This window comes from Mauremys mutica, unplaced genomic scaffold (assembly GCF_020497125.1).
Source record: "Mauremys mutica isolate MM-2020 ecotype Southern unplaced genomic scaffold, ASM2049712v1 Super-Scaffold_100391, whole genome shotgun sequence".
NCBI classification, from domain to species: Eukaryota; Metazoa; Chordata; order Testudines; family Geoemydidae; genus Mauremys; species Mauremys mutica.
In genome coordinates, this window is record NW_025423327.1 from 59,104 (window position 1) to 80,937 (window position 21,834).

A 21,834-nucleotide genomic window follows, 5' to 3' on the forward strand; every position below is an offset into this window, starting at 1 on the left:
CTGGGCAATATGAGTGACATTATTGGCCCACTGGGAGGACTGGAGGACTGGCACTGGCCCTAAGGTAAATTGAGGTTGAGACTCTGCTTTAAGGGATTAGAGCAATGCTGGAGAGACTGACGGGCAGGGAGCTGGGGAGCCGTGTGTGCCCCAAGGAGAGTTGTTGTTGTGCTCTGGTGACACAGAGCGGGGGTGGGGAGTTTGTAAGCTGTGGTGTTTGTATAGAGATAAAGTTTACTAACCCCCAGGTTAAAAACTGTTCCTGCTCTGGGCTATACAGGACACTCTCTGCTGTGAGGGTAGCTTAGTGGGTGAATGTTTCCCTGCAGGGTGATGGGTTCCTAGTTCCAATCCAAGTGATTCCCTTTAAAAACTTTTCGAATGAAAATCGATTTCCAGACCCATCTCCAGTATGTTCAGGAGTTCGCTGAATGGGGGCAGGGGGCTTGAAATTAATTTAAACACTCAGCATTTTCCTGTACAAATGAATAAAGACCTAGCAGAGCTGTCCAGCAGCTGAAATCAGTTCCAGTCCTTGGCGTCTCTAAGAGGTACACTCGGTAGCTGAGGCACGTGGGACACCTCTGTGGTGAGGACAGGTGAAAAAATGCTGGATTCAATGAAAGCTGAGCCCATAGGAGGGGAAGGTGAATGGCAGCACCACACAGGGTCATAACACTCAGACACGGGGCTTCACTGTCACTGCCCGTGTGTTTTCCATTATTTCTATCCTAAGGAACACACCCTCCCCCTCCCGCACACACTGTCACACACAACCTTCTCCCCTTGAACCCCATCCCACCCCTCCCCCTCTCCCCCACACACGCCATGGGACACAGCCTATCGGTGCCTCACCCAGATGGGGGCTTGTCTCTGCATCTCCCCAACAGGGGAGCAGAGAGCCGAAAGGGCCACAGGAGGCCAATGGAGCTAGGCAGGGATAGAAAAGACTTCCCCTCCCTTCTCTTCTCTTCTCTTCTCTTCTCTTCTCTTCTCTTGTATCAGAGGGGTAGCCGTGTTAGTCTGGATCTGTAAAAGCAGCAAAGAGTCCTGTGGCACCTTATAGACTAACAGACGTTTTGCAGCATGAGCTTTCGTGGGTGAATACCCACTTCGTAGGATGCAAGTAGTGGAAATTTCCAGGGGCAGGTATATATAAGCAAGCAAGAAGCAAGCTAGAGATAACGAGGTTAGATCAATCAGGGAGGATGAGGCCCTGTTCTAGTAGTAGAGGTGTGAAAACCAAGGGAGGAGAAACTGGTTCTGTAGTTGGCAAGCCATTCACGGTCTTTGTTTAATCCTGAGCTGATGGTGTCAAATTTGCAGATGAACTGGAGCTCAGCAGTTTCTCTTTGAAGTCTGGTCCTGAAGTTTTTTTGCTGGAGGATGGCCACCTTAAGATCTGCTATTGTGTGGCCAGGGAGGTTGAAGTGTTCTCCTACAGGTTTTTGTATATTGCCATTCCTAATTTCTGATTTGTGTCCATTTATCCTTTTCCTTAGAGTCTGTCCAGTTTGGCTGATGTACATAGCAGAGGGGCATTGCTGGCATATATTACATTGGTGGAAGTGCAGGTGAATGAACCGGTGATGTTGTGGCTGATCTGGTTAGGTCCTGTGATGGTGTTGCTGGTGTAGATATGTGGGCAGTGTTGGCATCGAGGTTTGTTGCATGGATTGGTTCCTGAGCTAGAGTTACTATGGTACGTTGTGCAGTTACTGGTGAGAATATGCTTCCGGTTGGCAGGTTGTCTGTGGGCGAGGACTGGCCTGCCACCCAAGGCCTGTGAAAGTGTGGGATCATTCTCCAGGATGGGTTGTAGATCCCTGATGATGCGCTGGAGGGGTTTTAGCTGGGGACTGTATGTGATGGACAGTGGAGTCCTGTTGGTTTCTTTCTTGGGTTTGTCTTGCAGTAGGAGGCTTCTGGGTACACATCTGGCTCTGTTGATCTGTTTCCTTATTTCCTCATGCAGGTACTGTTGTTTTGAGAATGCTTGGTGGAGATTTTGTAGGTGTTGGTCTCTGTCTGAGCTGGACCAAAGACCTATCTCCAGTGGGCATCAGTGACCCAGGAGGAGGAGAAAAAACCCATCACTTTACCTCAGCCAGGGAGAAGATAACCAAGCCTGTTGAGCTCCAATGGTTTGCAGCAAATCAATGTATCTCCAGAAGGTCCCACTGAGATTTGAACTCAGATTCCAGGATTCAAAGTCCTGAGTGCTGCCCATTACACCATGGGACCTGCTGCTATTTCATTTGCTAGATCCCTGTGACTCTCAACTGGCTGGTTTGCACTCTGCACTTATTGCTTCCCACCAGCGGCTTCCTCTCGCAGGACTCTCTCTCCTCCTCCAGCAACTGTGGTCCTGCACTACCGGATCCGTGGGTCCTGCCCTGAGTCCCCACATCCCCCTGGTTTGTCTCCATTCCCTGCAGGCCGCAAAAATGTCAGGGGAAGCCGCCCCTCCCTTCACTCAGTGCTTCCGCTCATATCGGCCAGCTGCAGCCTCATTTCCTGGAACTCGGGCAGCTGGCGCTTGATCCGGTCGTAGTCACACGCTGACTGGCTCCCCAGCCTGGATGCTCTTGTGGAAATCCCACAGGCGACATTGCAGGACTTGGCACTGTTGGTTTCTTTAATGTTGTGGTGTTTGCCCGACTGCCGGAACAAAGCCGCCAACTCCTCCCTCACCGACTCCCACCAATCCCCCTGGTTACCATAGAACCCTCTGATGCTTTTCCGTTCTGCCAACACCGCCAGGCCTCGCCCTCCTGCTCCTTTATCTTGCAAGCTCTGGATGTTCAGCTTCCAATATCCTCTGCCCTGGGTCAGGGACAGGGTCAGCTCCAGGCACCAGCGCAGCAAGTTGCGGAGGGCGGCCTGCCAATCGCTGTGACAAAACTGCAGGAGGTCCCCTGGTAATGCGCATTAGGCGATGCCTGCGGAAGCTCTGCCAGTCCCACGGCTTCAGCGGCAATTCGGTGGTGGTTACGCCGAAGGCGCGGGACCGGCAGACCTCCTGCAGGCATGCCGCCGAATCCGCATTACCAGTGGACCTCCGGCAGGTGTTGGGATAGATCTGTATAACATTATATACTAATGTTAGATGTGTAGAAAGTGTGACTAGAAAGGAGCAGTGTGACAGTGCTGCCTGTGGGAGCCAGCTGAGGTCACTCAATCAGGGTGAACTGCAAACAAAATGGGGCAGACAAACCCCAAACGCTGGTGGTTATTCTAATACTTAGATTTACCAACCAGCACAAAACAGCTTCCGTAGCACCTCAATGGTTTCTCAGAAGTCCAAACAACGCAGTTCCCTTAAAGTGCCCAGCCTCAGGCCTCCGTCCGGACACACACGTCAGATATGATGATGATTCCTGAAAATCTGATCTCATCATATAAAAGAAAAGGTTCTTCCAATCCCAAAGGATCAGCCACATACCCAGGTCCAATTATAACTTAGCTCTTACCCAAAATACATGCTATAGCCAATTCTTATTAACTAAGCTAAAATTTATTAAAAAAGAAAAGAGAGCGAGAGAGTTGGTTAAAAGATCAATATACAGAGAGACTTGAATTCAATTCTTGAGGTTCAGATACACAGCAGAAATGAGCTTGTAGTTGCCAAAAGTCCTTTTAGAAATGGGTTACAGTCCAATGTCCATATTCAGGGTGACTCCAGTCAGTGACTGGGGATCTCAATCCTTATGGCTTAAGGTTTCCCCCTCTTAAATCCCAAAGCAGATCTGAGATGAAGCAGGATCATGTCCCAGGGTTCTTATACATTTCCAGCAACCTGAGAAAACAATAGGCTTAACTCTTTCTCCCAAACATCCTGGCAATTAGCACAGGGTAATTTACCCATTAAACACTTCAGATACAGGTTAGCACAACCTTCAAAGAGACACAGAGACAATAATACTATTTCACTCAAGTATCATCATAAATGTTAATATTCCTTTTTTGATCTTTGAATTAAAACTACAGCAATAGACAAGACTTGTTTGCTGACATCACAAGCCCTGAGCAAACATCTCCCCTTCTACCTCTAACAATGCAGACTTGCATTTCAAAGCTCTGTTCATTTACAGATCTTCCTAACCAGCCCTCAAGGTTCACCCATGGGTCAGGTCAGTCCGTGATGTGAGTTAATTAACTCTTTCTGGCCCTTTCACCTTTCAATGAAATATTATATTATACTCATAACGTCACAGGAGGTCAGGAATGGGATGGCAGGGGCTGCGGGTCAGGAGTGAGAGGCACTGGTAGAACTGTGAGTCTGGAAGTCAGGACTGGGATGGCAGGGGCTGCGGGTCGGGAGTGAGGCGCACCATCAGAGCTGGAGGGAGCGCAGGGGGCTGCAGGTCAGGAGTGAGGAGCACCAGCAGAGCTGTGAGTCTGGAGGTCAGGGCTGGGATAGCAGGGGCTGCGGGTCGGGAGTGAGGAACACCAACAGAGCTGGAGGGAGCCCAGAGGGCTGCGGGTCAGGAGTGAGGGGCACCAGCAGTGCAGTGACTGGGGAGCTCAGCGGGGAGGCCAGGGGGCTGCAGGTCGGTAGTGAGGGGCACCAGCAGAGCTGGAGGGAGCGCAGGGGGCTGCAGGTCAGGAGTGAGGGGCACCAGCAGAGCTGTGAGTCTGGAGGTCAGGACTGGGATAGCAGGGGCTGCGGGTCGGGAGTGAGGGGCACCAGCAGAGCTGTGAGTCTGGAGGTCAGGATTGGGATAGCAGGGGCTGCGGGTCGGGAGTGAGGGGCACCGTCAGAGCTGCAGGGAGCACAGGGGGCTGCGGGTCGGGAGTGGGGGGTGTCACAGAGTCCCCAGGCGATGCTCTGGAACTGCTCCCCACAAAGTCAGGCAGGACTCTGGGGAGCCTCCTCTCCCTTGGAGCAGACTGTCTGCAGGGCAAGAAGCTCACACGGCTTCACCTCCTGGGTCTCTCCTTGGAGCATTCAGCATCCTCTGCCCCTCTGTGCGCTTCCCACAGCGAGTCCGCCCAGGCGGGGTCCTGGGGAAGCCAGGGGGTCCTGTCCCCCCACTGCGCAGTCAGACGTGACTCTCAGCCAGCCAGTAACACAGAGGTTTATTTAGATGACAGGAACACAGTCCAAAACAGGTCTTGCCGGTACAGACAACAGGACCCCCTTTAGTTCGGTCCATCTGGGGCCCCAGGGAGGTCACAGCCCCATTGGGAGGCCCGAGCCCCATGGGGGCTCCCCTCCATTTCCCAGCCAGCTTCCAAAACTGCCAACCCCCCCACCCCCTCCTCTCTGGGCTTTGTCTACTTCCCAGGCAGGAGGTCACCTGATCTCTTTGTTCTCCCCCACCTTTAGCATCCCCCTGCAGGGGGGGAGGGCCTGGCCATTAGTTGCCATGGAGACTTCATCACATGACCCACTCTAGATGAAGTGAGGCAGAGTTTGGAACAGCCCGGCTGAGCCCGGCAGTTTTCTCAAAGTATCTGCTGTTGTAAACCGCATGTTGTGCGGACGTGTGAACCCCAAAAGTATCAAACATGAAAGAAACATAAGGCCAGTTACGGGGAGGTTTCCATGGCCAGGCCTGAGGGTTAAGCAGCTGGGCTCTAACAGCTGCATCCTCAAAAGGAAAAGGGACCTCAGCACCCATAAAAATAACTGGTTGCAAAAATCAATCGTCCTGCATCCATCACCATTTTAAATTCGACCCCTCCTGCCCGACGTATCTTTGTTTAGCAACCAAGCAGATTGGGGAACTCTGTGGCTGTTACCCTCTAACTCTGTAGAAGGCTACACATTTTGACTCAAGCAATATTCCTCTTGAAAAAAATTATTTTAAAGTTTATCAAAATAAATTCCATTTGAAATAGAAATAATTACAGTCTACACTGGGGCTCTATTTTCATACATGCTATTTCTCTCCCATGTTCCCCCACTCTAATTCCTTTGGAGTGAAGTTTTACTTTTCAAGATTAGCCTCCATTTCCGATATAGTAGGAGGGGCAGGGAGAGAACTAGAAGAAAACCTGAATTATATTGTAACACTGAAAGTTATCACATAATCAGCCTCTTACTTTACACTAATTAACTTCATGTTTAATTTCATTGTCGCTGGTAACAATTCATTCAAAGATTATAAAATATAAACCTATAGGGCAGTTTTCTCTTAATTCCCATTTCCACCCAGTGAGCTTTGTGTGAAATCACATTCTGCAATAATCTAGAATCCTTCCATTTCTGTGAGTTCATTTCACCCTGGGTCTTCTCCCAAAAGTGTGGGTGAAAGGGCTCTCATGCTAGTGGGTAGGTTGCATCATGAGAAAACCACCTGTGCTCTATTTCCACACTTTCTAATCTTTCAAAGTAGCAGGAAGTAGAGAAGTGATACAAATGCTTAAGACTTAGGCCTGGTCTACACTAGGAGGTTATGTCGAATTTAGCAGCGTTAAATCGAATTAACCCTGCACCTGTCCACACAACAAAGCTATTTAGTTCGACATACAGGTCTCTTTAGTTCGATTTCTGTTCTCCTCCCCGACGAGGGGAGTAGCGCTAAATTCGACATGGCCATGTCGAATTAGGGTAGGTGTGGATGGAATTTGACGCTAACAGCTCCGGGAGCTATCCCACAGTGCACCACTCTGTTGACGCTCTGGACAGCAGTCCGAGCTCGGATGCTCTGACCAGCCACACAGGAAAATCCCTGGGAAAATTTGAATTCCTTTTCTTGTCTGGCCAGTTTGAATCTCATTTCCTGTTTGGACATCGTGGCGAGCTGAGCAGCACTTTGCACGATGCAGAGCTCTCCAGCAGAAGTGTCCATGCAATCTCAGAATAGAAAGAGGGCCCCAGCATGGACTGATTGGGAAGTCTTGGATCTGATCGCTGTGTGGGGCGATGAGTCTGTGTTTCGGAGCTGCGCTCCAAAAAATGGAATGCGAAGATCTACGAGAAGATCTCCAAAGCCATGACAGAGAGAGGATACAGCCGGGATGCAACGCAGTGCCACGTGAAAATCAAGGAGCCAAGACAAGGCTACCAGAAGACCAAAGCGGCAAACGGACGCTCTGGATCCCAGCCCCAGGCATGCCACTTCTACGAGGCACTGTATGCCATTCTCAGTGCAGCCGCCACCACTACCCCACCACTGACCATGGACTCTGAGGATGGGATAGTGTCGACGGCCGGTTCCTCAGAGATGTTCACGGACGAGGAAGATGAGGAAGGAGATGAGGAGGACAAGGCAGGCGACAACGCTTACAACGCTGATTTCCCCGACAGCCAGGATCTCTTCATCACCCTCACGGAGATCCCCTACCAACCCTCCCCGGCCATGAACCCGGACCCTGTATCAGGGGAAGGATCACTCGGTAAGTGCTTTAAACATGAAAACATTTATTTCTAACAGAACAGGAATATTAACTATGCGAAAAGAAGGTCAATATGAACGTGGATAGAACAGAAATCCACTTCGGAGATCTCCACCAAGCTCTCCTGGAGGTAATCGAAAATCCTCCGCATGAGGTTCCTGGGGAGAGCGGACTTATTGGGTCCTCCGTGGTAGCACACTCTTCTGCGCCAGGCTATCCTCAGGTACTGTGGGATCATTGCCTCGCTGAGCATGGCGGCATAGGGCCCTGGTTTTTGCTGGCTTTCACGCAGCATGCGGGCTTTATCAGTGGCAGTGATCCTCAGCAGGGTGATGTTGCCCATGGTGACCTGCTTTCAATTAGGGGAATGTTAGTATTGGGACTGCTTGCCTGTTCCTTTACATAACTGTAACCGGCGGTTTACAGCCACGCGGTGGAGGCAGGACAGGGGCAGCATACAGGGATCTTTCCCGGGGACAGCCATGAGGGGCAGAGTGCATACTTTCCGGATTGCCGGCAGCAGGAACTAGCCAATGCTAGGAGCATTGCTTTGACCGTGAAAGGAGGGCACTGCTATAAATTAAGTTTTAAGCAGCCAAAAGTCTACGGCTTACCATGTCTGCCTGCTACACAAATTCTGCTGTCCTGCCCCGCTTGTCTGATCTCCACTGAAAGGCCCCAGGCACTGAATGCGACGGCCGAAAAGTCGTCCTTGTCCTGAGTGCGCATGAGATAGGTGCTGTGCATGGTCTTGTTCACAGAGACAGACTAGATTATGTTCATTGTTTGCAAAAATGTATCTTTGTAAGGAATTCACTCCCTTTTTCCCATCACACAGCTGCGGCTGTCTCCCGACCTACCCCGACATCCCCCTCCCAGAGGCTGGCGCAGATTAGGGGGTGAAAGAAAAGGACACGGGACAAGATGTTCAAAGAACTTATGGGCTGCTCCCGAGCCGAGGCGGCCCAGCAGACCCAGTGGAGGGAGAACATTTGTCAGTACCAGCGCTCACAGAGCGAACGGGAGGACAGATGGCGTCTGGAGGACAAGCAGGCAACTCAAACACTGCTTGAACTAATGAGGGAGCAAATGGACACGCTCCGGCACCTTGTGGATGTTCTGCAGGACCGGAGGCAGGAGGACAGAGCCCCACTGCAGTCTATCTCTAACCGCCCTCCCCCGCCACAAAGTCCCATACCCCCCTCACCCAAAGTACCAAGAAGGAGGGGCGGCAGGGGCCGTGAAAACTGTCACTCCACCCCTGCACAGTGCTCAATTACAGGAAGGCTCTATTCCCTAAATTTTGATAAGTCCTTTCCTTCCCGCCTCACCCAAGGCCCCGTCCCAGTTTCATCCCCTAAGTGTGTAGTTGATAATAAAAAATACTTTTCTGTTAATTACTGTTTCTGTCATGTTCTTTTAGAGGAGACTGTGTTTGAAGGGGGGAAAGGGGGTTGGTAATTGGACAGGACAGTCACCTTTACCAGGGTACAGACACGGGGGCAGGTTCAGCAGCAGGTCACACACACAGTGCAGTCACTAGGCACCCTGGTCAGTCCGGGAGGTGGTTTTCATGTTCTGTGTGGGCGGGGGGGCTATGTGACTTTGTGGCGGGGGAGGGCGGTTAGAGATCTTATGCAGCGGTCCTTATCCTGGATCACAGAGCCACACAGCAGGGGATCTGTAACCGTCCTCCCCCGCCACAAAGTCACATAGCCCCCACACACAGAGTCCCGAAAAGGAGGGGTGGCAGGCTCCATTGAAACAACCAGTCCGGCACTGCAGACCACTCTAGGAGCAGGAGCCTGTCATTCCTCGAGTTTAGAAGCGGTCTTTACATCACTACACACCCTACCCACCACAGTCTGCATCCCAGTTTCAACCCTTTACCGCAAAATCAGTAATAAAGAAAACAGTGCTAATTAACAAAGTTCCATGTATTTTATTTTTAAACGTGTGTTGGAAGGAGGGGGGCAATGGGGGGAACGGGGTATGTAACTGCAGAGGATAGTCAACATTAACTGGGTAAAGAAACAGGGGCAGGTTCAGCTTCTCTGTAAACAAACTTAATAATCACAGGTTACCCTGCTCCCTGAGGAACCTTGCTTTCAAAGCCTCCCGGATGCACAGCGCTTCCCGCTGGGCTCTTCTAATTGCACAGCTGGCTGGCTGGGTGTAATCAGCAGCCAGGCAATTTACCTCAACCTCCCATCCCGCCATAAAGGTCTCCCCCTTGCTCTCACAGAGATTATGGAGCACACAGCAAGCTGCAATAACAATGGGAATATTGGTTTCGCTGAGATCTGAGCGAGTCAGTAAGCTTCTCCATCTCCCTTTGAGACGTCCGAAAGCACACTCCACCACCATTCTGCACTTGCTCAGCCGGTAGTTGAAGAGTTCCTTCTCACTGTCCAAGGCGCCTGTATAGGGCTTCATGAGCCAGGGCATTAGCGGGTAGGCTGGGTCCCCGAGGATCACTATAGGCATCTCCACATCCCCAACAGTTATTTTGTGGTCCGGGAAGAAAATACCTTTCTGCAGGCGTCTAAACAGACCAGAGTTCCTGAAAACACGCGCGTCATGAACCTTGCCCGGCCATCCGACGTTGATGTTGGTAAAACGTCCCCTATGGTCCACCAGTGCTTGCAGCACCATTGAAAAGTAGTCCTTTCGGTTAATATACTGGCTGGCCTAGTGGTCCGGTCCCAGGATAGGGATGTGAGTGCCATCTATAGCCCCACCGCAGTTTGGGAATCCCATCGCGGCAAAGCCATCTATGATGACCTGAACGTTTCCCAGTGTCACTACCTTTGAGAGCAGTAGCTCAACGATTGCGTTGGCTACTTGCATCACAGCAACCCCCACAGTAGATTTGCCCACGCCAAAGTGGTTCGCTACTGACCGGTAGCTGTCTGGCGTTACAAGTTTCCAGAGGGCTATGGCCACTCGCTTCTGCACAGTCAGGGCTGCTCGCATCCGGGTGTCCTTGTGCTTCAGGGCAGGGGACAGCAACTCACACAGTTCAAGGAAAGTTCCCTTATGCATCCTAAAGTTTCGCAGCCACTGTGATTCATCGCAGACCTGCAGCACTATGCGGTCCCACCAGTCCATGCTTGTTTCCTGGTCCCAGAATCGCCGTTCCACACCATGAACATGACCCATTGCCACCATGATCTCCACGGCGTGGGATACTGTGCTGTGTGAGAGGTCTGTGCCACTCTCTGACTTCATGTCCTCACCGCGCTGCCGTAGCCTCCTCGCCCGATTTCTCAGCATCTGACTGTGAAAAAGGTGGACGATAAAGTGCGAGGAGTTGACAACGGCCATAACTGCAGCGATGATCACAGCGGGCTCCATGCTCGCAGTGCTGTGGCGTCCGCACTGTCACTCACCAGAAAAGTGCGCGAACTGTTTGCCCGCTGGCGGGATTGACGGTTGAATGACGACAGTTACCCAAAACCACCCTCGACACATTTTTTCCCCCAGGAGGCATTGGGGGCTCTACCCAGAATTCCAATGGGCAGCGGGGACTGCGGGAACTGTGGGATAGCTTCCCACAGTGCACCGCTTGCAATGTCAACACTTGCCCCGTTAGTGTGGACTCACAAAGTCAAATTAGTGTCCTTAGTGTGGATACACAAATTCGACTTTGTAATATCGGTTCCACAAATTCAATTTAAGTAGAATCAAACTACTCTGGTAGTGTAGACATACCCTTAGTCTATAAGGTGCCACAGGACTCTGTCTCTTTTTATAGATCCAGACTAACACAGCTACCCCTGTGATACTCAAAAAGACAGTGTCCCCTGTTGGGTGTAAATCACTGACCTCTCTCCTCTCTGAGCACTGACTGCCCCTCTGTTTCCTTGCCTCTCAGTCTGAGCAGATGGGACCTTTCCCTCCAGTGCTGGAGGATTCGCCCTTCTCATCTACCCTTGTCCCAAGCAGCACAGCAGGTGGGAATCTTAAATGTACCAAGGTGACTTAGGAGCAGAAACCCCCTGTCAAAGTTAGACGCAGGACTCACAGTTTGTCAGACCACTCTGTTTTATTAGCACAGCGCTCTGCTAATAACACCCAGATAATGTGAGCACCATGCAAGACACAAACTATCTTATTTATACAGATAAAAGGGCAAGCACTTAACAAGATAACAAAGGAAGCAGAATCTGATAAGTTTACCTGGGCTAAGCATGCATATCTTATTTCCTTACTAAGTATTACCGATCTTCTGCTAATGTTTTGCCATTAGCACCATTGTTTATGCCTAATGTTTCTTTTCCTGGCACCTGTATTTCAACATTTCTTATTTCTGCTTAAAGGTACATACAACATTTCTTTAATCCAGTCTTATTTTTACAATATAATTCATTCTACTTTCACACACCCCTGACCTTCCATGCAATTGGCACTTGCCCCTCACTGAGCAGGACTGAAACTCCTGCAGGGAGACTGCTGGGCCACATCCCCTCTGGGCATGAGCAAAGCATGAAAAAAAGAACCTGGAGATGCTGGGGATTGAACCCAGGACCTCACACATGCAAAGCATGTGCTTTACCACTGAACTACATCCCCAGATGGGCTGCAGGTTATACTCAGAGCTGTCCTATTCCCAGAGCATCCAGTGGCCTAAGAGCAGCATGGGGGACACATTCCCTGCTCTGAGGGCCAACCTGCGGTCCTGGAGGCTGCTGGTTCTTAGGGTCACTTTGCAGCAGGGCCAGATTCGATGTGTGGGGCAGAGAGAGTGGGTGCCCTGGGCTCAGGGTGCAGAGATACACTCAGCCCTCTCCCCTGCATTGGGTGGGGGGTGCTGCCACCTCCTGCTGGAAGGTAATGGGAGGGGAGCGGCTGCTGGTGGCAGCAGTGCTGTGGGGAGCTCCAGGTGTTTCTAGGATCTGCTATTGCCACCTGCCTGTGACGTCCAGCTTTCCCCAGCACATTCACTGAGGTGCAATTGGGTCACTGTTTCCATGGCTGAGCAGCAAAGACTCACTCCCAGTTTCCCTTCTATCAGCAGCAGGATTAGCCTGTGTTGGTGGTTAATGAGGTGGATCTAGTTGTAGATTGTTATTCATTCCCCACCTTGACAATTCACACAGTCCCTTTCCTACTCAAATCCCCAGCACCTCGGTGATCCTGGTAGCAGGGGTTGCGTCCTGAGATTTTCAGGGTCCTTTTTCCCCTCCACCTGGAGTGAACTCAGCTTTTCCCCCATCCCAGACAATCCATGAAATAACAACAGGGGCATAAAGAAAGAGGGGAGGGAACATCTCACAGCCAGGGCTGGATGTGCCCAGGGTCCCCTGCTTGTCCATTGTTTCCATGGAATTTGGCCCCCTGCTTTGCACAAGGGACAGAGAAAGATCTTGCTGTTCCTGTGTCTGTGCAAGGAAAATTGTGCTTCCCTAGGAAAGAGAGGAGGGAAATGGCCCCATGGTGGGACAATAGCCTCAGGATTCAGACCTAGGACTCAGGCTGAGAACTGATATAATTCCACTCATCTGGGATTTAACAAATTGTCTTCCATGGAGCAGGGCCAGTTCCAGTGTTTTTGCCACCCCAAGCTGAAAAATAAATAAAAAAGCTGCAATCAATGGCAGCTCTACATCTGCTGCTAAATTCCTTCCCTCTGAGAGGGCCAAATTGCCCCTGAAGCCTCCTCTTTCCATTGGCCACCCCAGGGACCTGCTTGCTGTGCTGGTGTCAGCCCTGCCATAGAGACACTGGGAAGATGGGGAATCAGGAACATACCATGGATTTGTTTACATTGCAAGTGAAGAATAACTGAAGGTTTTTTGGTTTAAAGTCACTTTTCCCTGACAGGGAATTGAACCCAGGCCTTAGTAGTGAAAGTGCTAAATCCTAACCACTAGACCACCAGGAAGGTGATGGTGGTGCTATTCTTCTCACTTATACTACACTTTCTTAGGCTACTTTCTATCCACTTTCTGAAACTGCTTCATTGTCCATTCCCTGAGAGGCTAAGAGCAGAGAGTGCAGGAACCCCTGTGCTCAGGGTCACAACCTCAGCCCAACCCAAGTCACTGAAACAAACTCAAATCATGCTTCCTCCAGCAGGATCACAGAGACACACAAAAAAAAACCCACGAGGAACAATCCTCCTCTGCCTTCATTTACCCCATCGCAAACCTCCCAGCAGCCCGCTCTTGCGGGAAGGACTGAGCAGATAGGAGCTCTGGCATAGAGACCAAGGGAGGGGTGTTGCTACCCCTTGGTGTGAGCTGATCACATTCTGACTCCGTGTAACAGGGCTCTGAGCTTTGCCATCTTGTGAGTTCTGAGTGCTGAGCCCCCCAGACCCTTCTGCTGGGAGCATGGGGATTGCACAACAGCTCCAAGCCCTTTTCCTGTCTCCTTGTCCTCCTCGGCTTCCCCAGACCTTCCCCACAAATGGTTCTATCAGGCGCTGGAGGGATCTAAGGACCTGCAGGTTTCCCGAACCCACCTCTTAAGGCAAACAGTGATTCCCTTCTCTGACACTCCTGGGCCTGGGCTTCTTTTGAGTTTTTCCCCAGGGGACCTGATTCCCTGTGAAAATGTGTGTGTGGCATGTGGAGGACTCAGACTCAGACTCTCCCCCACTAGATGAGTCCAACAGCACCTCCCCTTGGTGGGAGAATCCTAAATTCCACCCTCCCACCCTGGTTACTCTGACCAGCTGATGGCCACAGCATGCTAAATCAATCCCAGCTCTCTGGTCTAGAAAGCAGCATCTAACCAGCCTTGTGACAGCTCCGGTTTGCTCGCTGGAGACATAACGGACCAGGAAAGAAGGCAAATGTCAGACAGGGAACCTCAGCTCACAAATAAACACCCTCAGGCTCCTTCTACACTGCGACTGGGCAGTTGACTGACTTTAAATCTAGCTAGCTCAGTTGGTAGAGCATGATGGTCTTTCAGGGTGTGAAAAACCCCAAAACCAGTATAATTAAGCTGACCTAAGCCATGGTTAGATAGTGCTAAATGAAAGGAAAGATTGTTCTGTCAATGTAGCTATTAGAGGGATGTAAAACCCCTGTAGTTACTGTAGCAGCTGTCTACTCCACAGTGCTAGAGCAGTGTCACAGCAGCATTTTAAGTATAGCCAGCCTCACAGTGACACCAGATCTGGCTCTGTGGACACTCAGGCACTAGCAACATACTAATGCCTCCATAGTTGGCAGGATTCAAACCTGTGTGGGGAGACCCCAATGGATTTCTAGTCTATCATCTTAGCCACTCAGCCACAAGTACTTAATGTACAGTTACTTCACTACACTATGATTCTTTTCTCACAGAACTGTCACTTCAAATTGCTGAGACCAGCTCCCCCAGCACACTCACGGCTGTAAGTGTGTCCATGGCTGAACAGCAAGAGTTCCTGCCCATTTCCCTTCCAGCTGGAGCAGGATGAGAGTGTGTTTGTGGTTAATGACATTGCTATAGGTTGTTGTTCATTCCCCACACTGACAATTCAGACTGTCCCTTTCATATTCGAATCTCCACCCTATCATTCCAACAGCCGGGGTCAGGATTTCTCTGGGCACTGAAATGCTTCAGGGGGTTGAACTCAGCCTTGCATTCCATCCCTGATGTTTCATGGACTAACAGCAGCAGCATAAAGAAAGAGCTGAGCCAATATCTCACTGTCAGAGGTGAAGGTGGCCACGTCCCCTCTGTCTGACCATTGCCATTGCAGAAGAGAAGGTTTCAATGGAATCAAATGCCCTGGCTCAGACAAGAGACACAGGGAGGTTTTGCTGTTCATGGATCTGTGCAAAGGAAATTGTGTCTCTGTGTGAAATTGAGGAGGGAAATGAAATGTTCACATGGTGGCCCAATGCCCTAACGAATGTGGGTGAAGGAGTCGGGCTGGAAAATGATTTTACAGGAGTTCGTATCAATTTATTGCCCTGATTAAAATCTGTGGCTAAAAGGCAGCCACTGTTGTTAGTACTTGAACCTGTGTTGGGACACCCCAGTGGTTATCAAGTCCATTGCCTTCACCAGGGGCAGTCGATTATTTTATCAAGATCTAAATTTCTTGGTCAAGATATAGTCGATGTCTAGACTCCAGAGACAATAATACACTGATGATAATAAGAAGAATTTAGAAATAATTTGCAGTCACTATGGGCATAACTATGATGATTGTCTCGTGTTTCACTCTTTATATCTGGCACCACTGCCTTTCCCTTTAGTCTTGTAGTTTACCAAGGGTAAAACTAAATATCTCTTCAGGTACCAGGGAGTGTTTGTGTTCATTCCTGTTAGCTACACAGGGGCTTGATGTAGCTGCTTTCAATCCTCTGGCTCTGCCCTGATAAGGAACATTTCAGGGTGTCACTGAACTGAAGGAGTGAGATCATTTTTTGACAGATGACGCCACCTCTTAAAGGTGTTTGTCTGGCTGGCAGCCCTGGTTCCCAGGACTCTCCTGAGGGAAGAATGTTTCTGTGCAAAATACTAAAACTTTTAACAGAGAGGAGGGAAAGGCGATGGCCACATGATGGGGCCAGTATGTACCACAACATGGTTCTTTTATATGGGATGACTCTGAACATTGACTGATCTCCACTCCCTTGTGTTTGAAGAGAAGTTTAGTTTTGCACTTGGGAACCTATAAGTCTGAAGCAATGTTATGGATGGTGACACTACGATTGAAGGGTTATTTAATGTTGTAGAAATTGTTAAAAACACTGAGCTTAAACTGGAACTGCCTGTTGTTAAAGGCTGGTTTCCCCACCTCAGTTCCCTAAGCACTGCTAGAAACACCCTGGGTTCTCTCATGCCTCGGTGGGAACTGGAGGGAATCGTCCCCTGCTGCCCTTGGCTCCAGGCTGGTTTTTCTGGGGAGGGGACATGGAATTGATTTGTTTGTTGTTGAGAAGGGAGCCAGGCCAGTTCTCAGGGAACGAGAACTCCCAGCATCTTCCCAGCCCAGCCCAGGCTGCTGCCCTGTCCCAGCCTCTGTTCCCCTGGGGGCCCTGCGTGTTTGACTCTAGAGCAGGCCGGGAGCAGCAGCTGAGGCAGAGGACAGCCTGGGCCGGGCAGATAAGAAGGAGTTTAGCCAGCAAAAAAGGTATAATGGCAGTGGAGTGTTACCTTGGACTTGACGGCATTTCTCCATTGGTCTGTCTGCTTTGGGGCAGGGACAATAACACGTCCTGCTGCATTTGTTATTTCAAAGGGCGGTTTAGGATTTCCATTCTCACACACGGTGCACAAAGCAGGACTCAACCTTTGGCGTAAACTAAACAAGCTGCTCACAGATTCTGGCAGCCACAATGAGCATTTGGGTGACAGCTCAGACCTGCCCCTGTCCCAGAGGGAGGGGGTCATCTGTGTGGGGACTGGACCACTGACCGACCAGCTCTTAACTCCCAAACGTTCAGTAACTCTGTTATCAGTGCCTGTGAGTGTTATTTAAACCATAAGAAAAACCACACTGGGCCAGACCAAAGGCCCATCTAGCTCTGAATCTTGTCTTCTGACAGTAGCCAATAGCAGGTGCCCCAACACCCAGTCAACAAGGCACCACTGGGAGTTGAACCCAGGATCTCCTGTTTACAAAACAGATGCTTTAGCCAGCTAAGACATGGTGCTTGTGGGTAGCTATAACAGAGTGTCTGCCCACACCTGACTCGCTGCCATCACCACCAGGGCCTGACAAGCTTTGCTTGTCTTTGGATTCTGCAAAGCAGAGGAGCAGTTGAGGTTTTCCTTGCAAGCTGTGTGTGAGTGAATCTTTGGCCAGGTCTGCACTACAAAGTTGTTTCAGCAGAATTATATTGCTCAGGTGTGTGAAAAACACACAACGCTCTCTCGGTCGGTAGCTTGTGGCTGGTGTACACACTGCAATGCCATGTCTGGCGACAAAACTGCCCTGTTTTGCTGACAAAATAAAACGACTTCAATGAGAGGGCTAGAGCTTTTTGCAGCAAACTTAAAGTGACAGAGTAGATGCTGCTGTTCATTATATCACCATAACTGGCCTTCCCCAGTATCCCACAATGCCTGCCGTGAACTCGCCTGCCCTGCATTCCTGCTACAGAGCCATGGGCCCCTCCCCTTTCATCGCTCTGGGAAGTTCTGACAGCTGAGCCTGCTGCTCTGCTCCTGCAGCCAGGAGCAAATCACTGCCGTGGATGCTGCTCTCTTCTGCACTGCGAACACAGAGCAGGGTGGTGGGAACTTCCATACATGGGGGGGGGACCGGCATCTGAATGTGACACCCCCATGACACCCCTTCCCTCGAGGAGGCTCTTACCTTCTAAACAGGGACTTCTGTTTTCTAGTAAAATCACTAAAAGGGAAGGAAAAAACTCAAAAGAGGTTCCTCCTGGCGCTCACGTCCATGAACCCGAATACTCCTTCAGTCTTCAAAGAGAGACCTGGAGAAGGAGACTTGCTGAAGCAAAGCCACAGGGGTCTCTGAGGTTTCCCTGGCCCCTCACCCCTGTCCTGCCTGGCTGATGTCAGCATCGCTCTGTGAGGTCACCACCTCCCCACCACCTTTGACCAATAGTCTGAGGTCCTGCAAAAGGCCTTTGTGATGTCACTGCCAAACCCCACCCTTGCTGTGCTAATGTCCTGCCCCTGGCCAGGCACTGTGGAGGTTTGAGCTACTCCCTGTGGATCACCCCACTGAAGGAGCATTCGTTCTAGGAAGCAGGCCGGCTAGACAGGAAAACATCAGACGCTGCTCCCAATGCTACACTCAGTTTTTCAGAAATTAGTCGACTTTATGGCCAGAAGAGACCACTAGAGCATCTTATTTGACCCCCTGCATATCACAGGCCTCCTGTATGACACAAGAGCTACTTTTGGGGCAAATACATTCCAGAAAGGCATCTAGTCTTCATTAAATGACATCAGGAGATGGCAAATCCATCACTTTCCTTGGTAGCTTGTTCCTGTGGTGAATCATCCTTGCTGTTGAATATTTGTGCCTTAGTTGTAATATGAATTTGTCTTTTTTCACCTTCCAGCCATTGGGTCTTGTTATGCCTTTCTCTGCTAGATTAAAGAGCCCTTTCATATCCAATATTTTCTCTCCATTAAGGCCCTTCAACACTTCAATGAAGTCACCTTTCAATCTTCTTTTGATAAGCGAAACAGGTTGAGCTCGTTCAATAGCTCACGAGAAGGCATTTTTCTCCAGCCCTCAGAACATTTGTTGGCTCTTTGGTCATCAGACTCCTGAACTGCAGCTGGATGTGGTTCTTGTTCTTCTGCACAGCACAGCTCCTGGAGAAGAGGAATCTGCAAATGTAAATTCATATGATCCCTTTGTTTAATTGATGAAAACATACACTAGACACTTAGAGGATTGGACTGATTTCAGCTGATGGACAACTTTGCTAGGGTTTTATGCATTTGGACAGCAAAATGTTGAGTGTTTAAATTCATATTAAGCATCCACATATAGTGGAGCTCCTGAACATAATGGAGAATGGAAATGAAAATGTTTTCCTTTTTTTAAAAGAAAGTTATAAGAGAGCACTGTGGTTTGAACCAAGTACCACTTGATCAATAGTAAAGTACTCTACCACTGAGCTATACCCCCATCACATCAATAAAGTGGAATTGTGATCTCCAGGACTTTGAAGGACAGACCCTGCTTCATCGAGCACCTTTGCCATTCCCAGAACACAGGTGGTTTTAAAAATGGGGTTTGATTAAACTTCTTAAATGTGGTAAACACCACAGCTTGCACACCCACCGATATAGCTTCTCCCACTGACATAGCTGCCACCTCTTGGGGAAGTGGATTAACTGCACCCACAGGAAAACTCTCTCCCATCAGCATAGAGCAGTGGTTCTCAAGCTCTAAGTCAGGACCCCAAAGTGGGTCATAACCCTGTTTTAATGGGGTCACCAGGGCTGGCATTAGACTTGTTGGTGCCTGGGGCTGAAGCCAAAAGTCTGAGCCCCACCAGCCAGAGCTGAATCCTTCAAGCTCTGGTTTTGTCCTCCCCTAACTGGGGCAGGGCTCAGGCTTTGTCTCCCCTGCCTCTGCCCAGTGTGGAGGGGCTTGGTCCCTCTTTCCAGGGCCATGTAGTAAGGTTTTTTTTGGCAGAAGGGGGTTGCGGTGAAAGGAAGTTTGAGAAACCCTGGCATAGAGCCTCTGAATATGTCTAGACTTGGGTCCCTGTGGCACTGTGGGTGATCAGACACTGAAAATACAGCCGTGGAGACACCACACACCAGCCTTGCCTAGCAGGCAAGAATCAAACCTCCACAGAAAGACACCCAGTTGCTTTTCCTAAGCACTCAGCCACCACCACTTAACAAAGGGGCTTTTCTACACTATGGTTCTGGTCTCACTGAAGGGTCATTTCCAGTTGTTTGCTCAGACCAGCATTAGGGAAAATGGTGCCCTGGGCAAAGCTTGTACTTCGGCACTTCCCAATTGCCCCTGGATGATCCCCACTCCCCCTTTACCGCTAGCCCCTGCACTCCCAACCCTTGCGCATCCTTCACCCCTAACTCCTGCCCCTCCTGTGCCCCCTTTGCCCTTAACTCCCTGGGCCACCAGCCATTGCCCCTCTCCTGCAGCCCCTTCACATGGCTCCAGTGCTGGGGGCCCCGCACTTGTTCTCCCTTTCCCTGGGCTTTGGCATCACTAGCCCCTGATTAGCGAGTAGGGTTCAGTGGTCCCCAAAATGTGGGGCATGAGTCCTAGGGGGACACAGAGGAACATTCATGGGGGCACCTCAGTGCCTGAGCCAGCCCCCATGGAGGGAGCAGCACTCAGCCCCACTCTGTCCCAGCTCTTCCCCAGCCCCACCCTCAGCCTGGGCCTCTGGCTCCTAGCTCGGCCTCGACCCCCTTACCCCTGTCTGCACCCCTCTCCCCAGCAAGCAACAGCCCCACTCCCACCCTCGGTTCTTGACTGCGGCTTCCGAGGGGCCACAGCCATGGATATGAGGGCACACTGTGAAATGTTTGGGGACCACTGGTTTAGGGTGATGTTCTCAATCACTTCTATGCAGTCCAATAAAAGCTATTCCTCACCCACCTACCCCTCCATCAGGACGGACTAGGTATGTTCTGCTGCCCTTCACTCATGCAGGAAGGATAATTTTCATTCCACTCAATCCTAAATTGATTTGTAACCCGCCACCAGCCAAAACTGGTCATTTTGGGAAAGCGGCCCCATCCTGCTGCATAGCTAGGCAGAGTAGGTGTGTCTGTGCAAACACGGTCTGTTCCTGAAGTCTTTCCCCCAGCTCCTCACTAGATGTGAAGGGGGAGCTCATTCAGCCCCTGCTTCCGCTTAGTATTTAAAAACTCCTTAGTGTCCCTAGCTCTGCTGGCCTTAGATTTCTCCTCCTGTCTATTACTTGACAGCTCAGGTGAGGTGGCCGAGTGGTTAAGGTGATGGACTGCTAATCCATTGTGCTCTGCATGCATGGGTTCAAATCCCATTCTCATCGGATGCATTTAGTCATCATCCCTCCTTTGTAGACAACCATGTTGCCTTTTGGTACAGTGACAGATCAAACAATGTTGCTTCTTGCAAACAGAAACTCAGAACTCCCTTGCTTTAAATAAAATGTCTAAATCCCAGATTTCTTAAAAAAAATTCTCTAGTGCTGTATTTCTTAGTTTTTATCTCAAAAGGGAACATCCTCATCATCTCCCCCAAACACCCTGGGACCTGCCCAAATTATTAAAATACCATCGACCCGAGCAAGGCCAGAGCAGTGAACCAGAGCTAGTGTCTAGGCCAAGCTGTTCTGAAGGAGGCAACTCAAACATTTTCTCCCTGCTTCCCTTGGCAAGGACTGACTCCGAAAATAAAATTCCCCAAACTGAAACTTGCTAGGAAGCTCCTTTGCTACCATGTGAGTCAAGCAGTGTCCATTGTCGCTGTGCTATCTCGGAGAAGTCTGCATTGTACACGGTTCCTGGGATAGTCCTTGGGAGTGTGGATATCTTCAGTGGGCCAGCAGCGAGTCTGGCGCCTCCATTGTCATATCTGAAAGGCTGGTGTGGGGCATTTCCCAACCTCATAACATATCTCAGTAACACACACAGACCAAACTTCATAACTTCCCAACCAATGCTACACACACAATCCAACACGATATTAATGTTCAACAGATCAAGACTTTTGAAATGACACCTCACGAGGCAGACTTTGTACAAACCATCTCATCATTATATGAGAGTGGTGAATATGGGGCTTCCAGGTGCTGTTTTGAGCACAGCGTGCCACACCTGGGCTTACACTGCAATGGAGACGTACCCTTAGAGTCCATCTCTCCTGGGATAAAGATGACAGCAGGGCTGGCCTCGGTCATCAGACTTGGGCTCCTGGACGTAAAGCTGAGGGGCTAAAAACTGTGGTGCAGATATTTGTGTTCACACTGAAGCCTGGGCTCAGAATCCCTCACCCCTCATGGGGCCTCAGAGGCTGGGCTCAAGCCCGTTTGTCTGCACTGTAATTTTATAGTCTTGCAGCCCGAGCCCCAT

General features: G+C 50.2%; 4 non-coding genes across 4 annotated transcripts; 1 reads left to right on the forward strand and 3 right to left on the reverse strand.

The window, feature by feature from the left end:
• Positions 1–2,172: 2,172 nt before the first annotated feature.
• TRNAQ-UUG lies at positions 2,173–2,244 on the reverse strand. Its single transcript has one exon. It is a non-coding gene; the product is annotated as a tRNA-Gln (tRNA).
• Positions 2,245–11,850: 9,606 nt separating this feature from the next.
• Positions 11,851–11,922, reverse strand: TRNAA-UGC. The gene has a single exon. It is a non-coding gene; the product is annotated as a tRNA-Ala (tRNA).
• A 1,240-nt stretch (positions 11,923–13,162) lies between these two features.
• On the reverse strand, positions 13,163–13,234 carry TRNAE-UUC. The gene has a single exon. It is a non-coding gene; the product is annotated as a tRNA-Glu (tRNA).
• Positions 13,235–20,710: 7,476 nt separating this feature from the next.
• Positions 20,711–20,792, forward strand: TRNAS-GCU. The gene has a single exon. It is a non-coding gene; the product is annotated as a tRNA-Ser (tRNA).
• Positions 20,793–21,834: the final 1,042 nt, after the last annotated feature.